This window comes from Cetorhinus maximus, chromosome 1, assembly GCF_964194155.1.
Source record: "Cetorhinus maximus chromosome 1, sCetMax3.hap1.1, whole genome shotgun sequence".
Taxonomy (NCBI): Eukaryota; Metazoa; Chordata; class Chondrichthyes; order Lamniformes; family Cetorhinidae; genus Cetorhinus; species Cetorhinus maximus.
This window is the reverse complement of record NC_135879.1, coordinates 236,082,086-236,105,219: the sequence shown is the minus strand read 5'-3', so window position 1 is coordinate 236,105,219 and position 23,134 is coordinate 236,082,086. Positions and strand designations below refer to the sequence as shown.

General features: G+C 46.1%; 1 protein-coding gene across 1 annotated transcript in view; it reads left to right on the top strand.

Annotated features, from left to right (window-relative positions):
• The first annotated feature begins 4,906 nt into the window (after positions 1-4,906).
• dqx1 (DEAQ box RNA-dependent ATPase 1) overlaps positions 4,907-23,134 on the top strand; it is a 164,113-nt gene continuing 145,885 nt past the window's right edge. Inside the window, exon 1 of the mRNA XM_078554678.1 lies at positions 4,907-5,006. The gene's annotated coding sequence lies outside the window, so the exon portion shown is untranslated. The remainder of the gene's footprint in view (positions 5,007-23,134) is intronic.

Sequence of the window (23,134 nt, the reverse complement as noted above, 5' to 3'; positions counted from 1 at the left end):
GTGGCTGCTAGTATCGCTGCAGAAACTGGCAGGTTTTGGTGACTGTTTCCAGGGACAGCCTCAGGCTGTGGATGTCGCTGGCTAGGCCAGCATTTATTGCCCATCCCTAATTGCCCCTTGAGAAGGTGGTGGTGAGCTGCCTTCTTGAACCGCTGCAGTCCATATGGTGTAGGTACACCCACAGTGCTGTTAGGGAGGGAGTACCAGGATTTTGACCTAGCGACAGTGAAGGAATGGGGATATATTTCCAAATCAGGATGGTGATTGGCTTGGAGGGGAACTTTCAGGGGAACTTGGTGCAAGTTAGGACATGGACAGCAGAGTTTGCAGAGGGTAGAAAGTGGGAGGACAGCCAGAAGGGTGTTTGAATGGTCATGTCTGAAGGCATGTATGAATGTTTCAGCAGCAGTCTGTAGTCACCCAGTGAATATAATTTTACTTGAATCATAATCTCCTTCGACTCTGTTGAAGGAAATTTTAAATTGAGTTTCAAATGAGATGCGAATTCAGATCAAAGCCTGAAAACTTTATTTTAGGCCATGCAGGGAGGTCCCACACTGCCACCCACTGGCTGTAACCCGGTACTTTGGCTCAATAAACAGGAAGTGGCCATTATCCAACAATTCATTCACTGGCATCAAATACAGGCAGAGAGCTCAGGGCCATAATGTTACCAGCCCCAAGGATGTGGCTTTGGAGGTGGGAGGATGGGGGAATCAGGGAAAAAAAAACGTCTTCCCGACAAGTTCCCACTTCTTCGCCTTCTCCCGGGAGCGTGTTCCCAGCGATGACAGGAATCGAACTGAGGTATTTAGTGAGCCAATTATGACTGCATTTCATCGCAGGCAGTGCAATCTTCCGCTCGCATGGGCCTCCCGCTGTGTCAACACCCCAGCAACTGGAGACAGCTGCACAATGGGAGGTCAGAGATGCGATTGAATCGAAGGATTCCAAATGAGCACCTTCCAAAAATAATAGCAAGGATCCTGTCTCCCCAGGTCGGAGGATTGCCACTGGGCTAGGATTTCTTGGAGACTGATGTCTCCGACAGTGATAGGACTGATACAGCAGCAGCTTCTTCCCGGGAGGTTTGATCATGCGATGTTTACCCTTTTTTCATCCTTTCAAGAGATGTGGGTGTCGCTGGCTGGGCCAGCATTCGTTACCCATCCCTAACTGCCCTTGAGGAGGTGAACTGCCTTCTTGAACCGCTGAAGTCCATGTATTTTAGGAACACCCACCGTGCTGTTAGGAAGAGAGTGCCAGGATTTTGACCCAGCGACAGTGAAGGAACGGCGATATATTTCCAAGTCAGGATGATGTGTGGCTTGGAGGGGAACTTGCAGGTGGTGGTGTTCCCATGTGTCTGCTGCCCATGTCCTTTGAGGTGGTAGAGGTCACAGGTTTGGAAGGTGCTGTCGAAGGATAAAAGCAAAATACTGCGGATGCTGGAAATCTGAAACAAAAACAAAAATAGCTGGAAAAACTCAGCAGGTCTGACAGCATCTGCGGAGAGGAATACAGTTAACGTTTCGAGTCCGTATGACTCTTCATCAGAACTAAGGAAAAATAGAAATGAGATGAAATATAAGCTGTTTGAGGGGGGTGGGATAGAGGGCCAGTGATAGGTGGAGGCAAAGAAGAGATTGCCAAAGATGTCATAGACAAAAGAACAAAGGGGTGTGGACGGTGGTGATATTAGCTAAGAAATGTGCTAATGGTGACATTAAGGGTAGAAAGCAGGACGAGCAAGGTACGGATAGCCCTAGTGGGGGTGGGGTGGGGGGGAAGGGATCAAAATAGGCTAAAAGGTGGAGATAAAACAATGGATGGAAATACATTTAAAAATAATGGAAATAGGTGGGAAAAGAAAAATATATTTAAAAAAATTATTTAAAAAATATATTAGAAAAAGGGGGATCGGAAAGGGGGTGGGGATGGAGGAGAGAGTTCATGATCTAAAGTTGTTGAACTCAATATTAAGTCCGGAAGACTGTAAAGTGCCTAGTCGGAAGATGAGGTGCTGTTCCTCCAGTTTGCGTTGAGCTTCACTGGAACATTGCAGCAGGCCAAGGACGGACATGTGGGCATGAGAGCAGGGTGGAGTGTTGAAATGGCAAGCGACAGGGAGGTCTGGGTAATGCTTGCGGACAGACCGAAGGTGTTCCACAAAGCGGTCACCCAGTCTGCGTTTGTTCTGTCGAAGGAGCCTTGGTGAGTTGCTGCAATGCATCTTGCAGATGGTACACACAGCTGCCACTGTGCGTCGGTGGTGGAGGGAGCGACTGTTGAAGGTGGTGGATGGGGTGCCAATCAAACAGGCTGCTTTGTCCTGGATGGTGTTGAGCTTCCTGAGTGTTGTTGGGGCTGCACTCATCCGGGCAAGTGGAGAGTATTCCATCACACTCCTGAACACGAATTAGACAGTGTAAAGACATTGTAAGGCCACTACTGTGAAGGTTTCTGTCATTCGAGGAGAAAGGCGTGGTGAACTCCAATACTCACTTTACTTGGCAGTCAATGGTTGGGAGGCCAGGAACTAGTTGGAAGCTGAAAGGTAAAACAGTGGCAGTAGTAAGAATGCTTAAAGAATCCTCAGAAAAGGTTGTACCAGACAAGGAAATGGATATTAAAGCCGTAGCAGTGGCACAGGATGAAACGTGCTCCCGCAGAACACACTAGAAAGGGGGATATGGCTCAGGATAGTCACTGCTAAAGTGAGTCAGGCCACTGGAGGTTCTAAAAATTGATATAACCATCCTTGGAGAGACCCCAGGACTTGGGGGGAGATCCGGCTTGGGACCAATAACGTTTTGTTTAAACTAAGATAAAGGTTGAGATTCAAGACACCTGCTTTTGGAACAAAGCCACAAGATTCCACGGGTTTGAACAAACAGAAACAAACGTTACTGTCCAAGTTCAGAAAGATAAACCAATTTACAATGTCTATCTCTCTCATACTCTAACATTCAGGGTAAGGATGAGGTACTTGTGAATTAACAGACAAACTGTGAACCAACACACCATACTGCAGTGTAAATGACAGATACCACTAAGACAGAGTCCATGGATTTCTCAAGAATCCACCCGGACGTTATTTCCACTGTGCGTCAACCAATCTGACTGGAGCTTCGTCTTTCTCACAAGGGTTCCCAATCTCCAGGTCTTTGAAGATCCAGCCTCGGAATTCTCTCCCAACGCCGCTTCCACTCGGGACAGCTCTAAGCATGATCCACATTTCAGGGTTTCAGTCTCGCCTGCCGAGGTTCCTTGTCCCTGGATTCCAGAGTACGCTCAACGCTAACTTACAAGCACACTTTCAGATCTATAGCCATCCCAAGCAAAACACTGCTGCTGTTTCAAAAGGGATACCTTTGCCCCAACGGCCCTCTCCACTTAAAGCCTGCTCCCTGCAGCCCTTTCTCTAACTTCTTAACTCAACTGGGACCTCTGCTTGTCCCTGTCTTCTTGGCACTTGTTGGCTGGCAGGCGAGACTGAAACTGATTCTTTTTTGATGGGTCCCAGATCAGTTCAAGGGTCAGGTAGCCGCTTTTATTGAGGCAGTCATTTTGAGGCAGTCTGCCAGACAGCAAACGTCACAAAGACTAAAGGGACAGAAACAAGTCCCGGTTAAGCTAAGTTAGAGAACGGGCTACGGGGAGAATCTCAGCCTTTATCTACTTTAAACAAAACATTATAAGGCCCTAACCAGATCTTTCCCCCCATTGTCCCAGGGTCTGGCCAAGGATCGTAACACTACTCTGTAGCCTGGTTAGATGTCGCACTAATAAACAAGTGTTAAGCAGATACCAGATATGTCTACAGTCTGTTTAATAACCAAGTGCCACACCTAGAGTCCAGATAGAGGGACCGTCTCAGAACACAGCCCTCCATCGAAATATTATAGACCGTGTGCTTAAGTTTCCAGCATTGGATTGGAACCAAGAACCACCTTGACTCAGAGATTGCTACCACTGAAAACCTAAGCTGCTGACTTGCATTGGTGTCAAACACCGCTTTTATAAGGCTCATAGGAATCTATAGAGTAGCTGTTAACTTCCTGTGGTTATTACTTCCACTAAGTTTCTGTTTACTGCCCAGGTTTGATCCCATGGCAACCAGTCGGACTCTGATACCTGACCTAAGTGATCCTTCTTCATGTAAAATTCCAGATAGCAAAGGCCCGATTTTAATGCTGTCTGCCTGTCTGGAAAGGTAGGGGGTGGGGATGGTTAATAGGGTGACTGCGTTCCTGCCTGTTGCCATTTTAAGTCAGGAAGGGCACCTGCTACAGCCAGCCTAAGGCCTCCTTGGTATCCAAAGTCAGGGTCCAGTCATACAGCAGGGCCCCAATGCAATTTTAACTCTGGATTGTGAAGGTTGCACACGGTGCCACATGCATGTCTAAACCCAGTGGACACTCTGGAGCAGGGCCAGGAAGGACATTTGTTTTCAGTCAAACAAAGGTTCCAGAATCAGCAGGAGTCCTTGTCCACTGCCGACAAAGGAATGTCCGGGCCGTCACTCCCCAACCCCCGACTGTGACCCAAAAGCCCAGGGAGGTTTTAAGGAGCATCCCAAAGGGGAAAGAGAAATGGAGAAGTATAGAGAGGGAATTCCAGAGCTTGGGAGCGAGGCAGTTGAGGCCACCGACCGGGGAACCAGAGACTGCAAAGTTGCTGGTCAGTATTGACTGCCAAAGTGCAATCACTGAGTCAGTTTATGCCTCTCTCTACATGAATTGTGAAGTTTCCTGACACAGATTACAGAACAAGTCAACATGATTAACTGTCAGTCGCCATCAACGGCGCATTCTTCATGGCAGTGCCACTTGCCAACCAATCAGCGCTCTCTTCGCATACAGTATAAATTGTTGTTTTCTCCCTTATATTGGTATTCGGGCGAGTGTCCTGATGGGTACGAGACAAAAAAACTTTCGGCTACACTCAAGTTCCGTACGACCAAACGACAATTTGAAGTATAGATTCATTCAAGGGGGAGCTCGGTAAGAACATGAGCGGAAAACGAATCTATCGATAAGACGAGATGAAAAAAATGTGGGAGGAGGTTCACGTGGGGTATAAACACAGGCATTAAGCTGTTGGGCCTGTTTCTGTGCTACAAATACTTTGGAAGAGGTCAAAACAATGTTACCCAGTGGCTATGCAGATGTTTTATGTAAAATACATATTTATAATGTCATTGGTTGGACACGCAGATGCATTGAAGCTTTTTTGAAAAGAAGACTTTTCCTAAGCCAAGGGGCACTGGTTTACAGCAGCTCCTATGTGGCATTTGCGGAGGACACAGGAGACGCGGTGTCTATGGAGCGCGCAGAGAGGGGTCAGGTGATCTAGCACTTGGGTGTAAAACAGATCCTGGAATTTGAATAGTCAAAGACTGTCACAGGAACAGCAGCTTTACCTCATCTCTCTTTCTTCGTAAACGTCTCTCATCAAAGCCGAGCTGTTTGTGATTTGAAAAAAACCCACAAGGAGACCCTCGTTGCTGCGAATTGAGTTTCTCAAAGGAGAATTCCAAATCGACCAGCCATGACTGCAGACGGACTGCTCCGCTCTGGAATGGGACCCTTCAGCTGCAAACAAGTCTCCGGACGATCCATAATTTTTTTTTTTTCCGACTTTACTTGTTATGTGGCCGTGCTTTCGAGATCTGATATTCTGCAAAGCTTTATTTCTTCTTGCGTGCTTGGTGGGGCGGGGTGGTGAGGTGGTGGTGGTGGTGGTGGTGGTGGTGGTTGTGTGTGGGTTGTTTTTGCATTAGTGGATAGTTGGATATATGTGAACATTTTAAACCTTTAGTTCATAATTTCTGCATCTTTGCCTGAACGAGTTTTAGCAATAAAACTAACTCTTTAACTTGTTGGCTTAAGGAACTTGCTGAAAAAGGACTTGGTGTTGAAGCTTTTTGCCTTGCACTCATCAGGACAATTTGCAATAATACCAAATGTAAAGAAAACAACTATTTACACTTAATGAGAAGAGAGTGCTGATTGGTTGGCAAGTGGGACTCTGATTGGTACAGGCGGAGAATGCACCAGTCAACTCATGACTGACAGTTATCTGCCCAGCTTTGTTAAAATTCAAACCAGGCAGGCTGACTCTGATTAATCAGGACATTGCCCTGGGGAATGAACCAAAAAATGGCTGTTGCCTATTTTGTTTTGTTGAAACAGGCACAATGTGTGTACATGTTCTTCCTGCAACGAACAGGGCCCTGTGTATGAGTGAGTATATGTAGCTTCTAGCGCACATGAGTGTGCCACACTGCGAGCCTGAATGATAATCTTGGTTATCAGCGTAATTCTTAACATACCCAGAATTGTTTAGCAAATGTTGTCCAATCACAGAATCGCATCTAATGTTCGGCACTGTGTTTTGAGTTTTGCAAGCACAGGCTGGTTGAATACAGTCTGTACCTTGCTAGTTACGAACAGATGAAGTGACATGCTTTTTCTTTATTCATTCACTGGGTGTGGACGTTGCTGGCTGGGCCAGCATTTATTGCCCATCCCTAGTTGCCCTCCAGAAAGTGGTGGTGAGCTGACGTGTTTGATACGATGCGCCAGTCTTTGGGACATACAACCTACATAGCGAGCATCACACTGGCACCGAAATTCATATACCACAATATTCGTTTGTGTGATAGGCAGGACGTCTCTTTGCCTTGACCGCAGCATCCTGTTAGTGGCGAAAACCATTGGTGTTGCAATTGCATAGTATCAGCGCAAAACAGCTAGCTTCACCTGTTGCTCAAATTGCTGAGATACTTTACCCTTTAATCTGAGGTAGGCTGGGCACTTTTCAGGATCAAAAGTGGTGGCCTCAGGTCCATTCATGAGTCTGCATGATATACGGTCAGCAATGATCTGATCGGGGTAGCCATTATCGCACAGGATGTCTTTGATGTGTCCTGTTTCAGCATCAAACTTACATGGTAAGCAAGTGGCTCAGGCCCTATTTACGAGGTTGTTGATAAAGCCATCCTTATAGCGCATGGAACTGTAGGAATCCCAACACGTAAACTGACCAGTGAAGGTAGGCTTGCGGTAGATGGTGGTCGAGACCCCCCTGGCATATTTCTCGACTAGCACGTCAAGGAAAGGGAGCTAATCTGACTGCTCCATTTCAAAGATGAATTTGAGTTCAGGATGGAGCACATTAAGGTGTGTAAGGATATTCTTACATGCAGCTGCAGATTCAACTATAGCAAACATATCACCTACGTATTGGAAATATGCAAGGGGTAGGAGGTTGCGTGTCATTTCATCAAAGACACGTTTCTTGTGGAACCCAACAAAGGTATACAGGCTAAAAGCAAAAAACTGCGGATGCTGGAAATCCAAAACAAAAACAAAAATACCTGGAAAAACTCAACAGGTCTGACAGCATCTGCGGAGAGGAACACAGTTAACATTTCGAGTCCGTATGACTCTTCAACAGAACTAAGGAAAAATAGAAAAGAGGTGAAATATAAGCTGGTTTAAGGGGGGGTGGGACAGGTAGAGCTGGATAGAGGGCCAGTGATAGGTGGAGATAACCAAAAGATGTCACAGACAAAAGGACAAAGAGATGTTGAAGGTGGTGATGTTAGCTAAAAAATCTGCTAATGGTGACATTAAAGGTAGAAAGCAGGACGAGCAAGGTACAGATAGCCCTAGTGGGGGTGAGGTGGGGGGAAGGGATCGAAATAGGCTAAAAGGTAGAGATAAAACAATGGATGGAAATACATTTAAAAATAATGGAAATAGGTGGGAAAAGAAAAATCTATATAAATTATTGGAAAAAATAGGGATCGGAAAGGGGGTGGGGGTGGAGGAGAGAGTTCATGATCTAAAGTTGTTGAACTCAATATTCAGTCTGGAAGGCTATATAGTGCCTAGTTGGAAGATGAGATGCTGTTCCTCCAGTTTGCATTGAGCTTCACTGGAACATTGCAGCAGGCCAAGGACGGACATGTGGGCATGACAGCAGGGTGGAGTGTTGAAATGGCAAGCGACAGGAAGGTCTGGGTAATGCTTGCGGACAGACCGAAGGTGTTCCGCAAAGCAGTCACCCAGTCTCCGCTTGGTCTCTCCAATGTAGAGGAAACCACATTGGGAGCAGCGAATGCAGTAGACTAAATTGAGGGAAGTGCAAGTGAAATGCTGCTTCACTTAAAAGGAGTGTGTGGGCCCTTGGACGGTGAGGAGGGGGGAAGTAAAGGATAAAGTATATATAACTAAAGTATATATGCTGTATGTTCCAAAGACTGGTGGTTGAATCAAACAGCATGTCCCTTCTGCTGTTTGCAACAGGCAAGGTACCAAACGTGCCTAACCAGCCCGTGCTTGCAAAACTCAAACAGTGTCCAACATTAGATATGATTCTGCGAATGGACAACATTTGCTAAATAATCGTGAGTGTGCTAAGAATTACGCCGACAACCAATTCGAGATTGTCAGTTGGGTTCACAGTGTGGCGCATTTATGCGTGCAGGTATTAATTAATACACAGGGCCCTGTTTTTTTGCATACAGAAAGAACATGTACACACAGTGCACCTGTTTGAACTAAACAAAATAAGCAACAGCCATTCTCTGGTTCATTCCCCAGGGCAATGCCTTGATCAATCAGAGCCATCTACTTAGTTTCAATTTAAGCAAAGCTTGGCAGTTAACTGTCATTCATCAGTTAACTGGTGCATTCTACATGATAGCGCCTCTACCAATCAGAGTCCACTTGCCAACCAATCAGCACTCTCTTCTCATGAAGTATAAATCGTTGTTACCTTTATATTTGGCATTCTTGCGAATTGTCCTGATGAGTGCAAGACAAAAAGGTTCTGCAACATGTGTCTTTTTTCAGCAATACTCAAGTTCTGCTAAGACTATTAATGAACCTAGCTAGCTTATCTCTTGCGCCAAGCTATACGCAGTTGAATATATATTAAATTGGAAATATCAGTTCCTTTTTAAATTCAAACTCTGTTATAACCAACTCAGGAGTCAAGCAAAGAGAGGAGTCTGTTCACCCCTGTGAACCTGGTTGTAACACTGGGCAGAGATCGTGGGGCAGGATCTTCGGGTCAGCAAGTGGGGACGGGGCCCGCTCGCCAAGGCGTGCGTTCCGACGTCACCGCGCGTCATTCAGGTTTTCAGTTCGGCGGGCACACACCCGAGTTAGCTGCGCACCCGCCAAACTGTCAAAAGCCTATTAAGGCCAGTTAACTATCAATTGAAACAATTAACTGAGCTGGCCGTCCAACCTTAAGGTTGGCGGGGGGGCAGGCGAAGAGCCCAGGCGGCCTTCGCGTTTATCATGAAACCTCATCCATGGGCGGGATGAGGTTTCATGAAGGTTTTTAAAGTCTTGTTAAAATTTTTTAATAAAATTAATAGACATGTCCCAGCCCATGTGACAATTTCACATGAGGGGACATGTCTTAAATTTTTTTTTCCTTCCTTAATTTTTTTTGAACTTAAACTAACCTCCTTGAGGCAGCTCTGTGCCCCAGGGAGATTTCTGTGCTCTTTTGTGCATGAGAGGACGCAGGCCCCGACTCTCCCTCCTCCCCCTGCCCGCACGGGGAAACGCTCAGTGCTTCCGGGTGCGCATCACGCTGGGTGGACCGCCCACATAAAATGGCGGCGCCCAGCCAATCGCGGGCGGCAATCGGCTGCGCGCCCGTCTGCGCCTGCTCCCGCCCAACCCCGCCCTCGACGGGGAGAAAACTCCCCCCATAATTTAGTTGATGATGTGGTTGCCCCCAGTGCTCCGTCCACGTGATAGTTCACTGACAGCTCAGCTGTCTTCGCTAAATCCTCTTCCCCAAACTGAAGGTGTGTTGGTTTTCATAGCCCCGACCACTGATCAGAGTTTGACAACCTTAGTTCAAACAGAATTTCAGGTTAACATTAATAATCTAGCTGCCTTAACAGTGTGTACATTTTAGCAATTAGTCAAAGATTAGTATTTTATCTCTTCAGCAAAATAAACAGTCCCGCCTGCCGAACATGATAGTTAAAAGTTTTACGCAAAAGATGTCAATTTGTCCCAATCCCCAATAATCTTACGTTCACTCTAACAAAGAGTCAAGCCCATGCCTTGTGATGTGAACTATTATGACAATGGTTGAAATTGTGAAGAATGATACCAAATTTTATGTTTAAAATACCACAATCTTCACAACTCAGACAGAAGATTGTGAAACAGTTTAAGTGTTAAATATTAATGAAGGAGAGTAACATATTAAACAGCTTAGCTAAAGCAAATCCAGAGGTCCTAAGTATCAGCCAGTGACAAAAGAATTTACAGCAGGGACCATAATAAACTTCACGCAAAGAGTGATCAATGTGTACAATAATCTTCCAGGCTGCAGGAGACTCAGGCTTCAGGAGCATGTGAAGTACCATTAAAAACTAGGCAAGGAGACCCTCAGATTTTAGTGATGCTGTTTACATATGGTTAGATATCAATCAGGCAGAGACACAATTTTGAGTTTGGCGGACTGTGTGCGCGCAAATCCTTTTTTTTATTCATTTACAGGGATGAGGGTGTCGCTGGCAAGGCCATCATTTGTTGCCCATGCCTAATTGCCCTTGAGAAAGCGGTTTTTTATTCATCCACAGGATATGGGCTTCACTGGCGAGGCCAGCATTTATTGCCCATCCCTAGTTGCCCCTGAGAAGATGGTGGTGAGTTGCCTCCTTGAACTGCTGCAGCCCATGTAGTGTAGGTACACCCACAGTGCTGTTAGGAAGAAAGTTCCAGGATTTTGACCCAGCGACAGTGACATATTTCCAAGTCAGGATGGTGAGAGACTTGGAGGGGGTCTTCTAGGTGGTGGTGTTCCCATCTATCTGCTGCCCTTGTCCTTCTAGATGGTAGTGGTCATGGGTTTGGAAGGTGCTGTCGAAGGAGTCTTGGTGAATTCCTGCAGTGCATCTTGTAGATGGCACACACTGCTGCGTCGGTGGTGGAGGGAATGAATGTTTGTGGATGTGGTGCCAATCAAACGAGCCGCTTTGTCCTGGTCGATGTCAAGCTTCTTGAGTGTTATGGGAGCTGCACTCATCCAGGCAAGTGGGGAGTATTCCATCACACTCCTGACTTGTGCCTTGTAAATGGTGGACAGGCTTTGGTGAGTTACTCGCCACAGGATTCCTAGCCTCTGACCTGCTCTTGTAGCCACAGTATTTATATGGCCTGTCCAGTTCAGTTTCTGGTCAATAGAAACATAGAAACTAGGAGTAGGAGGAGGCCATTTGGCCCTTTGAGCCTGCTCCGCCATTCAATATGATCATGGCTGACCCTCTATCTCAACGGCATATTCCCGCTTTCTCCCCATACCCCTTGATGCCCCTAATACCCAAAAATTTATCAATTTCTTTCTTGAATATACTCAGTGACCTGGCCTCCACCGCCTTCTGTGATAGACCAGTTGACCACCCTCTGAGTGAAGACATTTTTCCTCATCTCAGTCCTAAATGGCCTGCCCTGTATCCTGAGACTCCCCAACCAGGGAAAACATCCTCCCTGCATCCAGTCTGTCCAGCCCTGTTAGAACTTTATACGTTTCAATCAGATCCCCTCTCATTTTTCTAAACTCTAGTGAATACAGGCCCAGTCAAACCAATCCCTCCTCATACGATAGTCCTGCTATCCCCAGTATCAGCCTAGTGAACCTACTGCTGCACTCCCTCTAAGGCAAGTATATCCTTTCTTAAGTGAGGAGACCAAAACTGCACACAATACTCCAGGTGTGGACTCACCAAGACCCTGTATAACTGCAGTAAGACATCCCTGTTTCTGAACTCAAATCCTCTTACAATGAAGGCCAACATACCATTTGTCTTCCTAATTCCTCCTGCACCTGCCTATTTACTTTCATTGACTGGTGTACAAGGACACCCAGATCCCTTTGTACATCCACATTTCCCAATATATCATCATTTAAATAATACTCTGCCTTTCTGTTTTTCACACAGAATCGTATAACTTCACATTTATCCACATTATACTGCATCTGCCATGTGTTTGCCCACTCACATGACTTATCTAAATTACCCTGAAGCCTCCTTTCACCCTCCTCACAACTCACAACCTCACCCAGTTTTGTGTCGTAAGCAAATTTGGAAATATTCCAGATAAAGGCGGATACTAGAAATCTGAAACAAAAACAAAAAATGCTGGAAAAACTCAGCAGGTGTGACAGCATCTGTGGAGAGAAAGACAGAGTTAACATTTCAAGTCCATATTCATCAAAGCTAAAGGGCAGTAGAAATGTGGCGAAATATATAATGTTTAAGGGGGACGGAACTGGTGAAGCTGGATAGAAGACCAGCAATAGGTGGAGGGAGGGATTTGTGTTGGAAATATTGCATTTGGTTCCCTCAGGCAAGTCATTTATATATATCGTGAATAGCTGGGGCCCAAGCACTGATCCCATCACTAGTCACTGCCTGCTACCCGGAAAAAGACCTATTTATTCCCACTCTGTTTCCGGTCTGTCAACCAATTCTCAATCCATGCCAGTATATTACCCCCAAATCCCATGTGCTTTAATTTTTCCCACTAACCTCTTATGTGGAACCTTATCAAAAGCTCCTTGAAATCCAAATACACCACATCCACTGGTTCTCCCTTATCTATTCTACTAGTTACATCCTCAAAAAACTCCAGTAGATTAGTTAAGCATGATTTCCCTTTCATAAACCCATGTTGACTGTCTGATCCCATTAATGCTTTCCAAATGTTCTGTTACCACGTCTTTTATAATTGACCCTCGCATTTTCCTCACCACTGATGCTAGGCTAACTGGTCTGTAATTCTCTGTTTTTTCTCTTCCTCCTTTTTTATATTGAGGGGTTACATTTGCCACCTTCCAATCTGTAGAAACTGTTCCAGGGTCTATAGAATTTTTGAAGATGACCACCAATGCATCCAGTATTTCCAGGGCCACTTCCTTTAGTACTCTGGGATGTAGATTATCAGGACCTGGGGATTTTTCAGCCAGAATAACAAAAAGGCGACTTATTATTTAAATGGAGAGAAACTTCAGAATGCTTCAGTGCAGAGGGATCTGGGTGTCCTCGTGCATGAATCGCTGAAAGCTGGTATGCAGGTACAGCAGGTAATAAGGAAGGCAAATGGAATTTTGGCATTTATTGCTAAAGGAATAGAGTATAAAAATAGGGAAGTGTTGTTGCAACTGTACAAGGCATTGGTGAGACCACACCTGGAGTACTGTGCACAGTTTTGGTCCCCTTACTTGAGGAAGGATGTTGTTGCACTGGAGGTGGTTCAGGGGAGGTTCACTAGGTTGATTCCAGAGATACAGGGCTTGTCTTATGAGAAGAGATTGAGCAGTTTAGACCTATACTCACTAGAGTTCAGAAGGATGAAAGGAGATCCAATTGAGGTACATAAGATGCTAAAGGGGATAGACAAGGTAGACGTGGAGTGGATGTTTCCCCTTGTGGGTCATTCTAGAATGAGAGGCCATAGTTTTAGGCTAAGGGGTGGTAGATTTAAATCAGAGATGAGGAGGAATTACTTTTCTCAAAGGGCCGTGAATCCGTGGAATTCACTACCTCAGATTGCAGTGGATGTCGGGATGCTGAATAAATTTAAGGAGGAGATAGACAGGCTTTTAGTTAGTAACAGGTTGAAAGGTTATGGGGAGAGGGCAGGAAATTGGAGTTGAGGCCAAAATGAGATCAGCCATGATCATATTGAATGGTGGGGCAGGCTCAAGTGGCTGAATTGTCTGCTCCTGCTCCCAGTTCTTATGTTCTTTATTCCCATTAATTTCTCTAGCACCATTTCTTTTACTAATACTGATTTTCTTCAATTCCTCCCTCTCACTAGACCCTTGGTTCCTTAACATTTCTGGGAAATTATTTGTGTCCTCTTTTATGAAGACAGAACCAAAATATGTGTTCAATTCTTCTGCCATTTCTTTGTTCCCCATTATAATTTCCACCATTTCTGACTGTAAGGGACCTACATTTGTCTTCACTAATCTTTTTCTCTTCACATATTTATAGAAGCTTTTACAGTCAGTTTTTATGTTCCTTCCAGGTTTATTCTCATACTCCATTTTCCTCTTGATTAATCTGTTTGTCCACTTTTGTTGAATTCTAAACTGCTCCCAATCCTCAGGCTTGCTGATTTTTCTGGCAATTTTATATGTCTCCTCTTTGGATCTAATACTACCCCTAATTTATTTTGTAAACCATGGTTGAGCCACCTTTCCTGTTTTATTTTTGCGCCAGACAGGAATGAATAATTGTTGTAATTCATGCATACATTCCTTAAATATTAGCCATTGCCTATCCACTGTCAACCTTTTTGGTAAGGTTCCACAATCCATCATTGCCAACTCATGCCTCATGCCCTCGTAGATCCCTTTATTTAGATTCAGGATCCTAGTTTCAGATTCAACTTCTTCACTCTCCATCCTAATGAACAATTCTATCATTTTATGGTCGCCCTTCCCCAAGGGACCCTGCACAACAGGATTGTTAATTAATCCTTTCTCATTGCACAATACCCAGTCTAGGATAGCCTGCTCTCTAGTTGGTTCCTCAATGTATTGGTCTAAAAACTAATCATGTATACACTCTAGGAAATCCTACTCCACAGTATTATTGCTAGTTTGGTTTGTCCAATCTAGATGTAGATTAAAGTCACCTATGATTATAGTTGTACCCTTATTGCATGCGTCTCTAATTTCCTGCTTAATGCCTTCCCTTACATCTCCATTACTGTTTGGGGGTCTATAGACAACCCCCACCAATGTTTTCTGCCCCTTGGTGTTTCTTAACTCCATCCCAACAGATTCCACATCATGATTTTCCGAGCCAATCTCCTTCCGCACTATTGCATTGATTTCCTCCTTTACTAACAATGCTACCCCACCTCCTTTCCCTATTTGTCTGTCCTTCCTGAATACCCCTGGATGTTCAGTTCCCATCCTTGGTCACCCTGCAGCCATGTCTCTGTAATTGTAACTATATCATAACCGTTTATATCTATTTGCGCTGTTAATTCATCTACCTTATTGTGAATGCTCCGCACATTAAGATAGAATGCCTTTAGACTTGTCTTTTTAACCTTGTTAGTCATCTTAGCTTTATTTTGTACGATGGCCCCATTTGCTTTTTGCCTTTGTTTTCTCTGCCTTCCAATTTTGCTTCTTACTTTTCTGTCTTTTGTTTCTATCCTTGTTTCCCCCTCTGTCTCCCTGCTCAGGTTCCCATCCCCCTGCCATTCTAGTTTAAACCCTCTCTGACCACACTAGCAAACAGCTCCCTGAGGACATTGGTCCCGGTCCTGCCCAGGTGTAACCCGTCCTGTTTGTAGTGGTCCCACCTTCCCCAGAACCGGTCCCAAAGTCCCAGGAATCTGAAACCCTCCCCCCTACACCATTTCTTCAGCCACGTATTCATCTGATAAGTCCTGTTATTTCTACTCTTGCTAGCATGTGGCACTGGTAGTAATCCTGAGATTACTACCTTTGATGTCCTATTTTTAAATTTACGTCCTAACTCCCTATATTCAGCTTGTAGGACCACATCCTTTTTTTACTTATGTTGCTGGTACCGATATGTACCACGGCCACTGGCTGTTCATCCTCCCCCTTCAAAATGCCCTGCAGCCTCTCTGAGACATCCTTGATCCTGGCACTAGTGAGGCAACATACCATCCTGTAGTCTCTTTTGTGGCCGCAGAAATGCCTGTCTGTTCCCCTTGCTATTGAATCCCCGATCACTATAGCGCTGCCACTCTTCGTCCTCCCCTCTTGTGCAGCTGAGCCACCCGTGATGCCACGGACTTGGCTCCTGCTGCTTTCCCCTGAGAAGTCGTCTCCCCCCAACAGTATCCAGAACGGTATGTCTGTTAGGGAGGGGGACGGCCACAGGGGACTCCTGTACTATCTACCTTCCTCAACGCTACCTGGTGGTCACCCATCCCCTTTCTGCCTATTCAGTCTTTACCTGTGGTGTGACCACGTCACTGAATGTGATGTCCATGATAATCTCAGCATCACGGATGCTCCACAGTGAATCCACCCACACCTCCTGCTCCAAAATGCGGTTAGCCAGTAGCTGGAAACACTTCCTGCACACATGGTTGCTAGGGACACTGGAAGTTCCATGACTTCCCACATAGAGCAGGAGGAGCATATCATGGGTGCGAGCTCTGCTACCATTAGTTACTCCCTTTAAAGAATACTAATTACACTAGAGGCCTTATTCCACTCCAAACACTCCCACTAGAGTCCAAAATCCTCACTTTATTTTGTTCATGGTCACCCCTAGGATGTTGATAATGAGGGATTCAGTGATAGTAAAGCCATTGAACGTCAAGAGGAGATGGTTAGATTCTCTCTTGTTGGAGATGGTCATTGCCTGGCACTTGTGTAGCGCGAATATTACTTGCCACTTGTCAACCCAAGCCTGGATATTGTCCAGGTCTTGCTGCATTTGGTCATGTACTGCTCCAGTATCTGAGGAGTCACGAATGGTGCTGAACATTGTGCAATCATCAGCAAACATCCCTGATTCTAACCTTATGATGGAAGGAAGGTCATTGATGAAGCAGCTGAAGATGGTTGGGCCTAGGACACTACCCTGAGGAACTCCTGCAGTGATGCCCTGGAGCTGAGATGACTGATCTCCAACAACCTTAACCATCTTCCTTTGTGCTAGGCATGACTAGGTATGGTTGGAAAAAAAAAACGTGTGGCGAGCTACCTTCTTGAACTGCTGCAGTCCACTTGGTACAGGCACATCCTGCGGTGAGGAAGGGAGTTCCCGAACTTTGACCCAGTGACAGTGAAGGAACAGCGATATGGTTCCAAGCCAGGATGGTGCATAGCTTGGAGGGGAACTTGCAGGTGGTGGTCTTTCGATGTTCCTGCTGCCCTTCTAGGCGGCTTTGATGGCAGTTGAGATCAGTACGTGAGCCTCAGCTATTTACGATCTATAGTAATAACTTAGCTGCGAGGTCTGAGTGTAACGCATCTGAGTTTGCTGATGATACAAAGTTAGATGGGAAAGTAAGAGCTGAGGATAATGGAAAGATGCTGCAGAGGAAAAGAGACAGGTTGGGTGATGGGCAAGAATATGGCAGATGAAACACAAAGTGGTGAAGTATGAAGTCATCCACTTTGGAAGGAAAAATAAGGAAGTAGAATTTTTTTTGAAAGGCTAGAGGCCTGGAAATGCTGGGTGTCCTCACACATCAATTACAGGAAGTTAACATTCAGGTACAGCAAACAATTAAGACGACAAATGTATGTTAGCTTTTGTTACAAAGGTATTTGGAGTGTAAGAATAAAGAAATCCCACTCCAATTATAAGGCCACACCTGGAGTACTGTAAACATTTTTGGTCTCCTGATCTAAAGAAGGATATATTTGCCCCAGAGGGAGTCCAATGAAGGTGCACTGGACTGTTCCTGGAATGAGAGGATTGTTCGATATGGAGAAATTGAGTAGACTAGGTCTAATTCCATGGAGTTCAGAAGAATGAGAAGTGATCAAATTGAAGATATCAGATTATAAGGGCAAAGTACTATGGATGTTGGAGGTCTGAAATAAAATCAGAAAGTGCTGGAAAAATTCAGCAGGTCTTGCAGCATCTGTGGAGAGAGAAATAGAGTTAACGTTCCAAGTCCAATATGAGTCTTCTTTGGAACATTATAAGGGTTTTGACAGGACAAATGCTGGAAAAATTATTCCTCTGGCCAGGGAGCCTAGAACAGGTGATCACAGTCTCAGAATAAGGGGTCAGCCATTTGGGAACTGAGATAAGGAGAAATTTCTTCACACAGAGGGTTGTGAATCTTTGGAATCCTCTACCCCAGAGAGATATGGATGCTCAGTCAATGACTATATGCAAGACAGAGTTTAGGTTACCAAGTGAATCAGGTGATATGAGGATTATGCGGAAAGGTAGAGTTGAGGTAGATGATCAGTCATGATCTTATTAAATGGTGAGGTAGGCTTCAAGAGTCAAACAATCTACTCCTGCTCCTATTTCTTGCATTTGGGAGATGAGTTATTGCAGTGCATTTTGTAGATGGCACACATTGCACCACTGGCGCACTCTGTGACTTAGACGGGAACTTGGAGGTGGTGGTGTTCTCATGCACCAGCTGCCCTTGCTCTTCCAGGTGGCAGAAGTCATATGTTTTGGAGTTGCTGCTGAGGATGATATGGTGAGTTGCTGCAGTGCATCTTGTAGATGGCTGAGTGCACTGGTGATCGAAGGAGTGAATGTTGAAGACGATGAATGGGATGTCGTTTAAACAGGCGGCTTTGTTATGGTTGGTTTCGAGCTTCTTGAGTGTTGTTGGAGCTGCACTCATCCAGGCAAGTGGAGAGTATTCCATCACACTCCTGACTTGTTCCCTGTAGATTTGGGGAGTTAGGATGTGAGGTACTCTCACAGAAATCCAGCCCCTGACCTGCTCTTGTAGCCACTGTATTTATGTGGCTACTTCAGTTCAGTTTCTAGTCAATGGTAAATGCCAGGTTGATGATAGTTGGGGATTCAGTGATGGTAATGCCATTGAATGTCAGGGGGAGATGGTCAGATTCTCTTTTTTCGGAGATAGTCATTGCCTGGCACTTGTGTGGTGCAAATGTTACTTGCCATTTGTCAGCCCAAGCCTGAATTTTGCCCAGATCTTGCTGCATATGGACACGGACTGCTTCAGTATCTGAGGAGTCGTGAAGGGTGCTGACCATTGTGAAATCACCTGTGAACATCCCTCATTTATGATCTTATGATAGAGGGAAGATCCTTGTTGAAGCAGCTGATGATGTTTGGGCCGAGGACACTACCCTGAGGAATTCCTGCAGTGGTGTCCTGGGACTTAGATGATTGACCTCCAATAACCACAACTATCTTCTTTGTGATAGGTATGACTCCAACCAAGAGAGTTTTCCCCTGATCCCCATTGACTCCAGTTTTGATGGGGCTCCTTGATGCCACACTTAGTAAAATGCTGCCTCGATGTCAAGGGCAGTCACTCTCACCTCACCTCTGGAACTCAGCTTTTTTGTCCATGTTTGGACCAAGCCTATTATGAATTCAGGAACTGAGTGACCCTGGCGGAACCCAAACTGAGCATCAACGAGCTGATTATTGCTGAGTAAATGCTCATAGATAGCACTGTCAACGACATCTTCTGTTACTTTGCTGATGATCGAGGGTTGTAGTTGATGATCCAGTGTTGTAGCTGTACTGTAACAGTTTGGCTAAGTGCATAACTAGCTCTGGAGCACAAGTCTTCAGTACTACAGCCGGGATATTGTCCGGGCCATCGGCTTTGCCGTATCTATTGCCTAATTCAGCCACTTCTTGACATCACTTGGAGTGAATCAAATTGGCTGAAGCATGAGGCATCAGTGATGCTGGGGTCCTCAGGAGGAGACTAAGATGGACCACCCTTTTTTTAAAAAAAATATATACTTTATTCATAAAAATATCTGAAAGAACATTACAAAACATTTCAAAATGGCCATCACAAAAAGTGCAATCATATTCAACTTTTCCACAGAGATCATGAGGTGCTTCAAGGCAATCAATGAATATTACAGTCATTTCAATGTGGTCATTACAGACAGTCAGACAGTGCAATGGTATTCAAGTTATCGATATAAATCGTGTTGCACGCAGAGGTACTTCAATACAATTATGATCCATTTAGTATTCATTGCATACATTCCTTCTGAGTCATACAGCCCGAGGGGTCTATACAATTCCCAGCCCCTTGCTGCACTCTGGCAGAAAGGTCTTAGACAGCGACCTTTCCCCATTGTGCCTTTGCAGCAGCTGCCCAAAGCGTTAGTGCGTCCCTCAGCACATAATCCTGGACCTTGGAATGTGCCAGTCTGTAACACTCGGTCAGGGACAATTCTTTGTACTGGAAGACCAAGTTATGGGCAGACCAAAGAGTGTCTTTCTCCGAGTTGGTGATCCTCCAGCTGCAGTTGATGTTTGTCTCAGTGTGTGTCCCTGGGAACAGCCTGTAGAACACAGAGTCCTGTGTCACAGCACTGTTCGGGATGAACTGCGACAGAAACCACTGCATCTCTCTCCAGACCTTCTTTGCAAAGGCACATTCCACAAGGACGTGAATAACTGTCTCTTTCCCACCACAGCTACCTCGAGGGCAACGTGCAGAGGGGGTGAGACTTCTGGAGTGTGGAAGGATCTGATGGGGAGGGCCTTTCTCACCACCAGCTAAGCTACATCTTGGTGCTTGTTGGAAAGTTCTGGCGATGAGGCATTGTGCCAAATGACTTTGACAGTCTGCTCGGGGAACCATCCAACAGGATCCACCATCTCCTTTTCCCTCAGGGCCTCTAGGATACGTGCCGGCCACTGCCTGATGGACTTGTGGTCAAAGGTGTTTCTCTCCTCGAGGAACAGGTGGTACAGCATGATCCAACTACTTGCAGCGTTCCGCAGAAGTGTGACCAGACCCATCCTTCACAACACCGGGGACAGGTAGAGCCTCAGCACGTAGAGACACTTGGTGTTTGCGTACCGAGGGTCTATGCACAGCTTGATGCAGCCGCACACAAAGGTGGCCATCAGGATGAGGGTGATGTTGGGCATGTTTTTTCCCCCCTTTATCTAGAGGCTTGTACATCGCGTCCCTGCGGACACGATCCATTTTCAACCTCCAGATAAAGCGAAAAATGGCTTGGGTGATAGTCACCGTGCAGGAGTGTGGAATGGCCTGACCTGTGCCATGTACAGCAACAGTGAGAGTGCCTCACACCTGATGACCAGGTTCTTACCCGCAATGGAGAGGGACCGTCGCTCCCACATGCCCAGTTTTCTTTTCACCATAGACACTCGCTCCTTCCAGTTTCTAACACATGCCCCAGTCCCTCCGAACCATATCCCCAGCACCTTCTGCCCGTCAGCCCTGACGGTGAAGGGGACAAAGGATTGGTCAGCCCAGCTCCCAAAGAACATGGCCTCGCTCTTCCCACGATTTACCTTGGCTCCCGAGGCCAATTCAAACTGGACGCAGATGTGGATCAGTTTGCGCACCAACAGTGGATCTGAGCAGAAGACGGAGACATTGTCCATGTACAGGGAGGCTTTGACCTGAGTGCCTCCACTGCCTGGGATCGTCATTCCTCTTATGCCCGAATCCTTCCTGATGGACTCAGCAAAGGGTTCTATGCAACACACAAACAGGACAGGGGAGAGAGGGCAGCCCTGCCTGACTCCAAATTTAATGGGAAAGCTTTCTGATTCCCACCCATTGATTGAAACTGTGCTACAGATGTTTGTGTAAAGCAGTTGGATCCAGATGCAGATTCCCTCTCCAAACCCCATTTTGGAAAGCACATCCACCATGTAGGTAAGCAGGATCTTGGAGGCCTCTGTCAAAGGCCTTCTCCTGGTCCAGGTTGATGAGGCAGGTGTCCACACCCCTTTTCCCATACATAGGCGATCGTATCCCTGAGTAGCACAAGGTTGTCAGAGATCTTCCTGCCCAGCACAGTGCAGGTCTGGTCAGGGTGGATCACCAATTCTACAGCGGACTTGACCTGATTGGCGATGACCTTGGACAGAACCTTATAGTCCACATTCAACAGTGAGATGAGGCGCCAATTTCTAATTTCCTCCTTTTCCCCCTTGTGCTTGTAGATGAGGGTGACAATGCCTTTCCTCATAGATTCTGACATGCTGCCGGCCGGAAGCATACTCTCGTACACTTCTAGCAGGCTGGGCCGATCCAGTCCCACAGAGCCGAATACAACTCAGCCAGTAAGCCGTCACTTCCGGGAGTTTTACTCTTCTCAAAGGACTGAAGGGCCTTAGTCAGTTCACCAGGAGTTAGCGGTTTGTCCAGACTCTCCCGAGTACTGTTGTCTGAGACCTCCGTGACAGAGGACAGGAAGGACGGAGAGGTCATGCTGTCGGTGGGCTTCACGTCATACAATCCAGCATAAAAGGATTTGCTGATCCTAAGGATGACTTTACTGAGCCGTCTTCTTCCTTCAGGCTGCTGATCACAGAGCTCTCTCTGTGTACCTTTCGGAAGAAGAAATATGAACACGTCTCATCCTGCTCCACGGAGCGGACTCTGGACCGGAAGATGACCTTGGAGACCTCCCGATACACTGCCCTGGAGCTCAGAAGTTAGGTCCCAAAGTCTCTTTTGAAAGAAAACAACCCCAGCTTCTCTAAACTATCCTCACAACTGAAAACCCTCATCCCTACGACCATTCTTGTAAATATTTTCTACGCCCTCTCTAAAACCTTCACATCCTTCCTAAGGTACTTTGCCCAGAATTGGACACAATTTCCAGTTGAGGCAGAATCAACGGGCAGGATTTTCTGATGGCAGCAGATGTCTCGCTGAAGGAGCCAAAATCGGGAGATGACCCCACACCAACTGATAGTGGGACCCAGGGGGGGCTTATTGCCCAATGTCAGGGGTGGTCATTGCTGAGGCTGCAGCTACAAGGAGAAGGTGCTTAAATGGCCAGGTGCCCTCAAATAGGGGTAAGTAGCATTGTGGGTTGCCAGTGCCAGACAGGCAGGACCCAGCGATCGGGGAGATGTCAGGGGGCGGGGTGGGGTTACAGGTGGTGCCGTTGCTGCAGGAGTGGCCATTACTAGTGGGAGGGCATTTCCATGGGCAATGGTGTGACTGAAAAGGAGATTCTCTCAGCCCCAGGGCCTCCTGGAAGGCTGCTAGATTTCATTGAGTGGGCAAAATGCCTACGGAGGCAAGAATTGGCTCAATTGGCCTCCTGGCAGGAGACCAGGTTGCCAACGTTCCCACCACTGGTAAAATTCTGGCCAATGTGTTGTAAAGATTCATCATGACTTCATCTATATTGCCTCTCCTCACTCTTCTTATCAAAATATATCACTTCATGTCACTCTGCTTTTAATTTTACCTGCCACTTGCTGATCATTCCAGCAGTATGCCTAAGTACGCCTCTTGGGGCTGAATTTTCCATTCATCGGGCAGGCGGAGCTGACCCAATCGTGGGCGGGCGTGGACCCAATTGCCCCCGCGCCGCCATTTTGTGCGGGCGGGCCAATTAAGGCCCGCCCAGCATGACGTCCGCAGGGAAG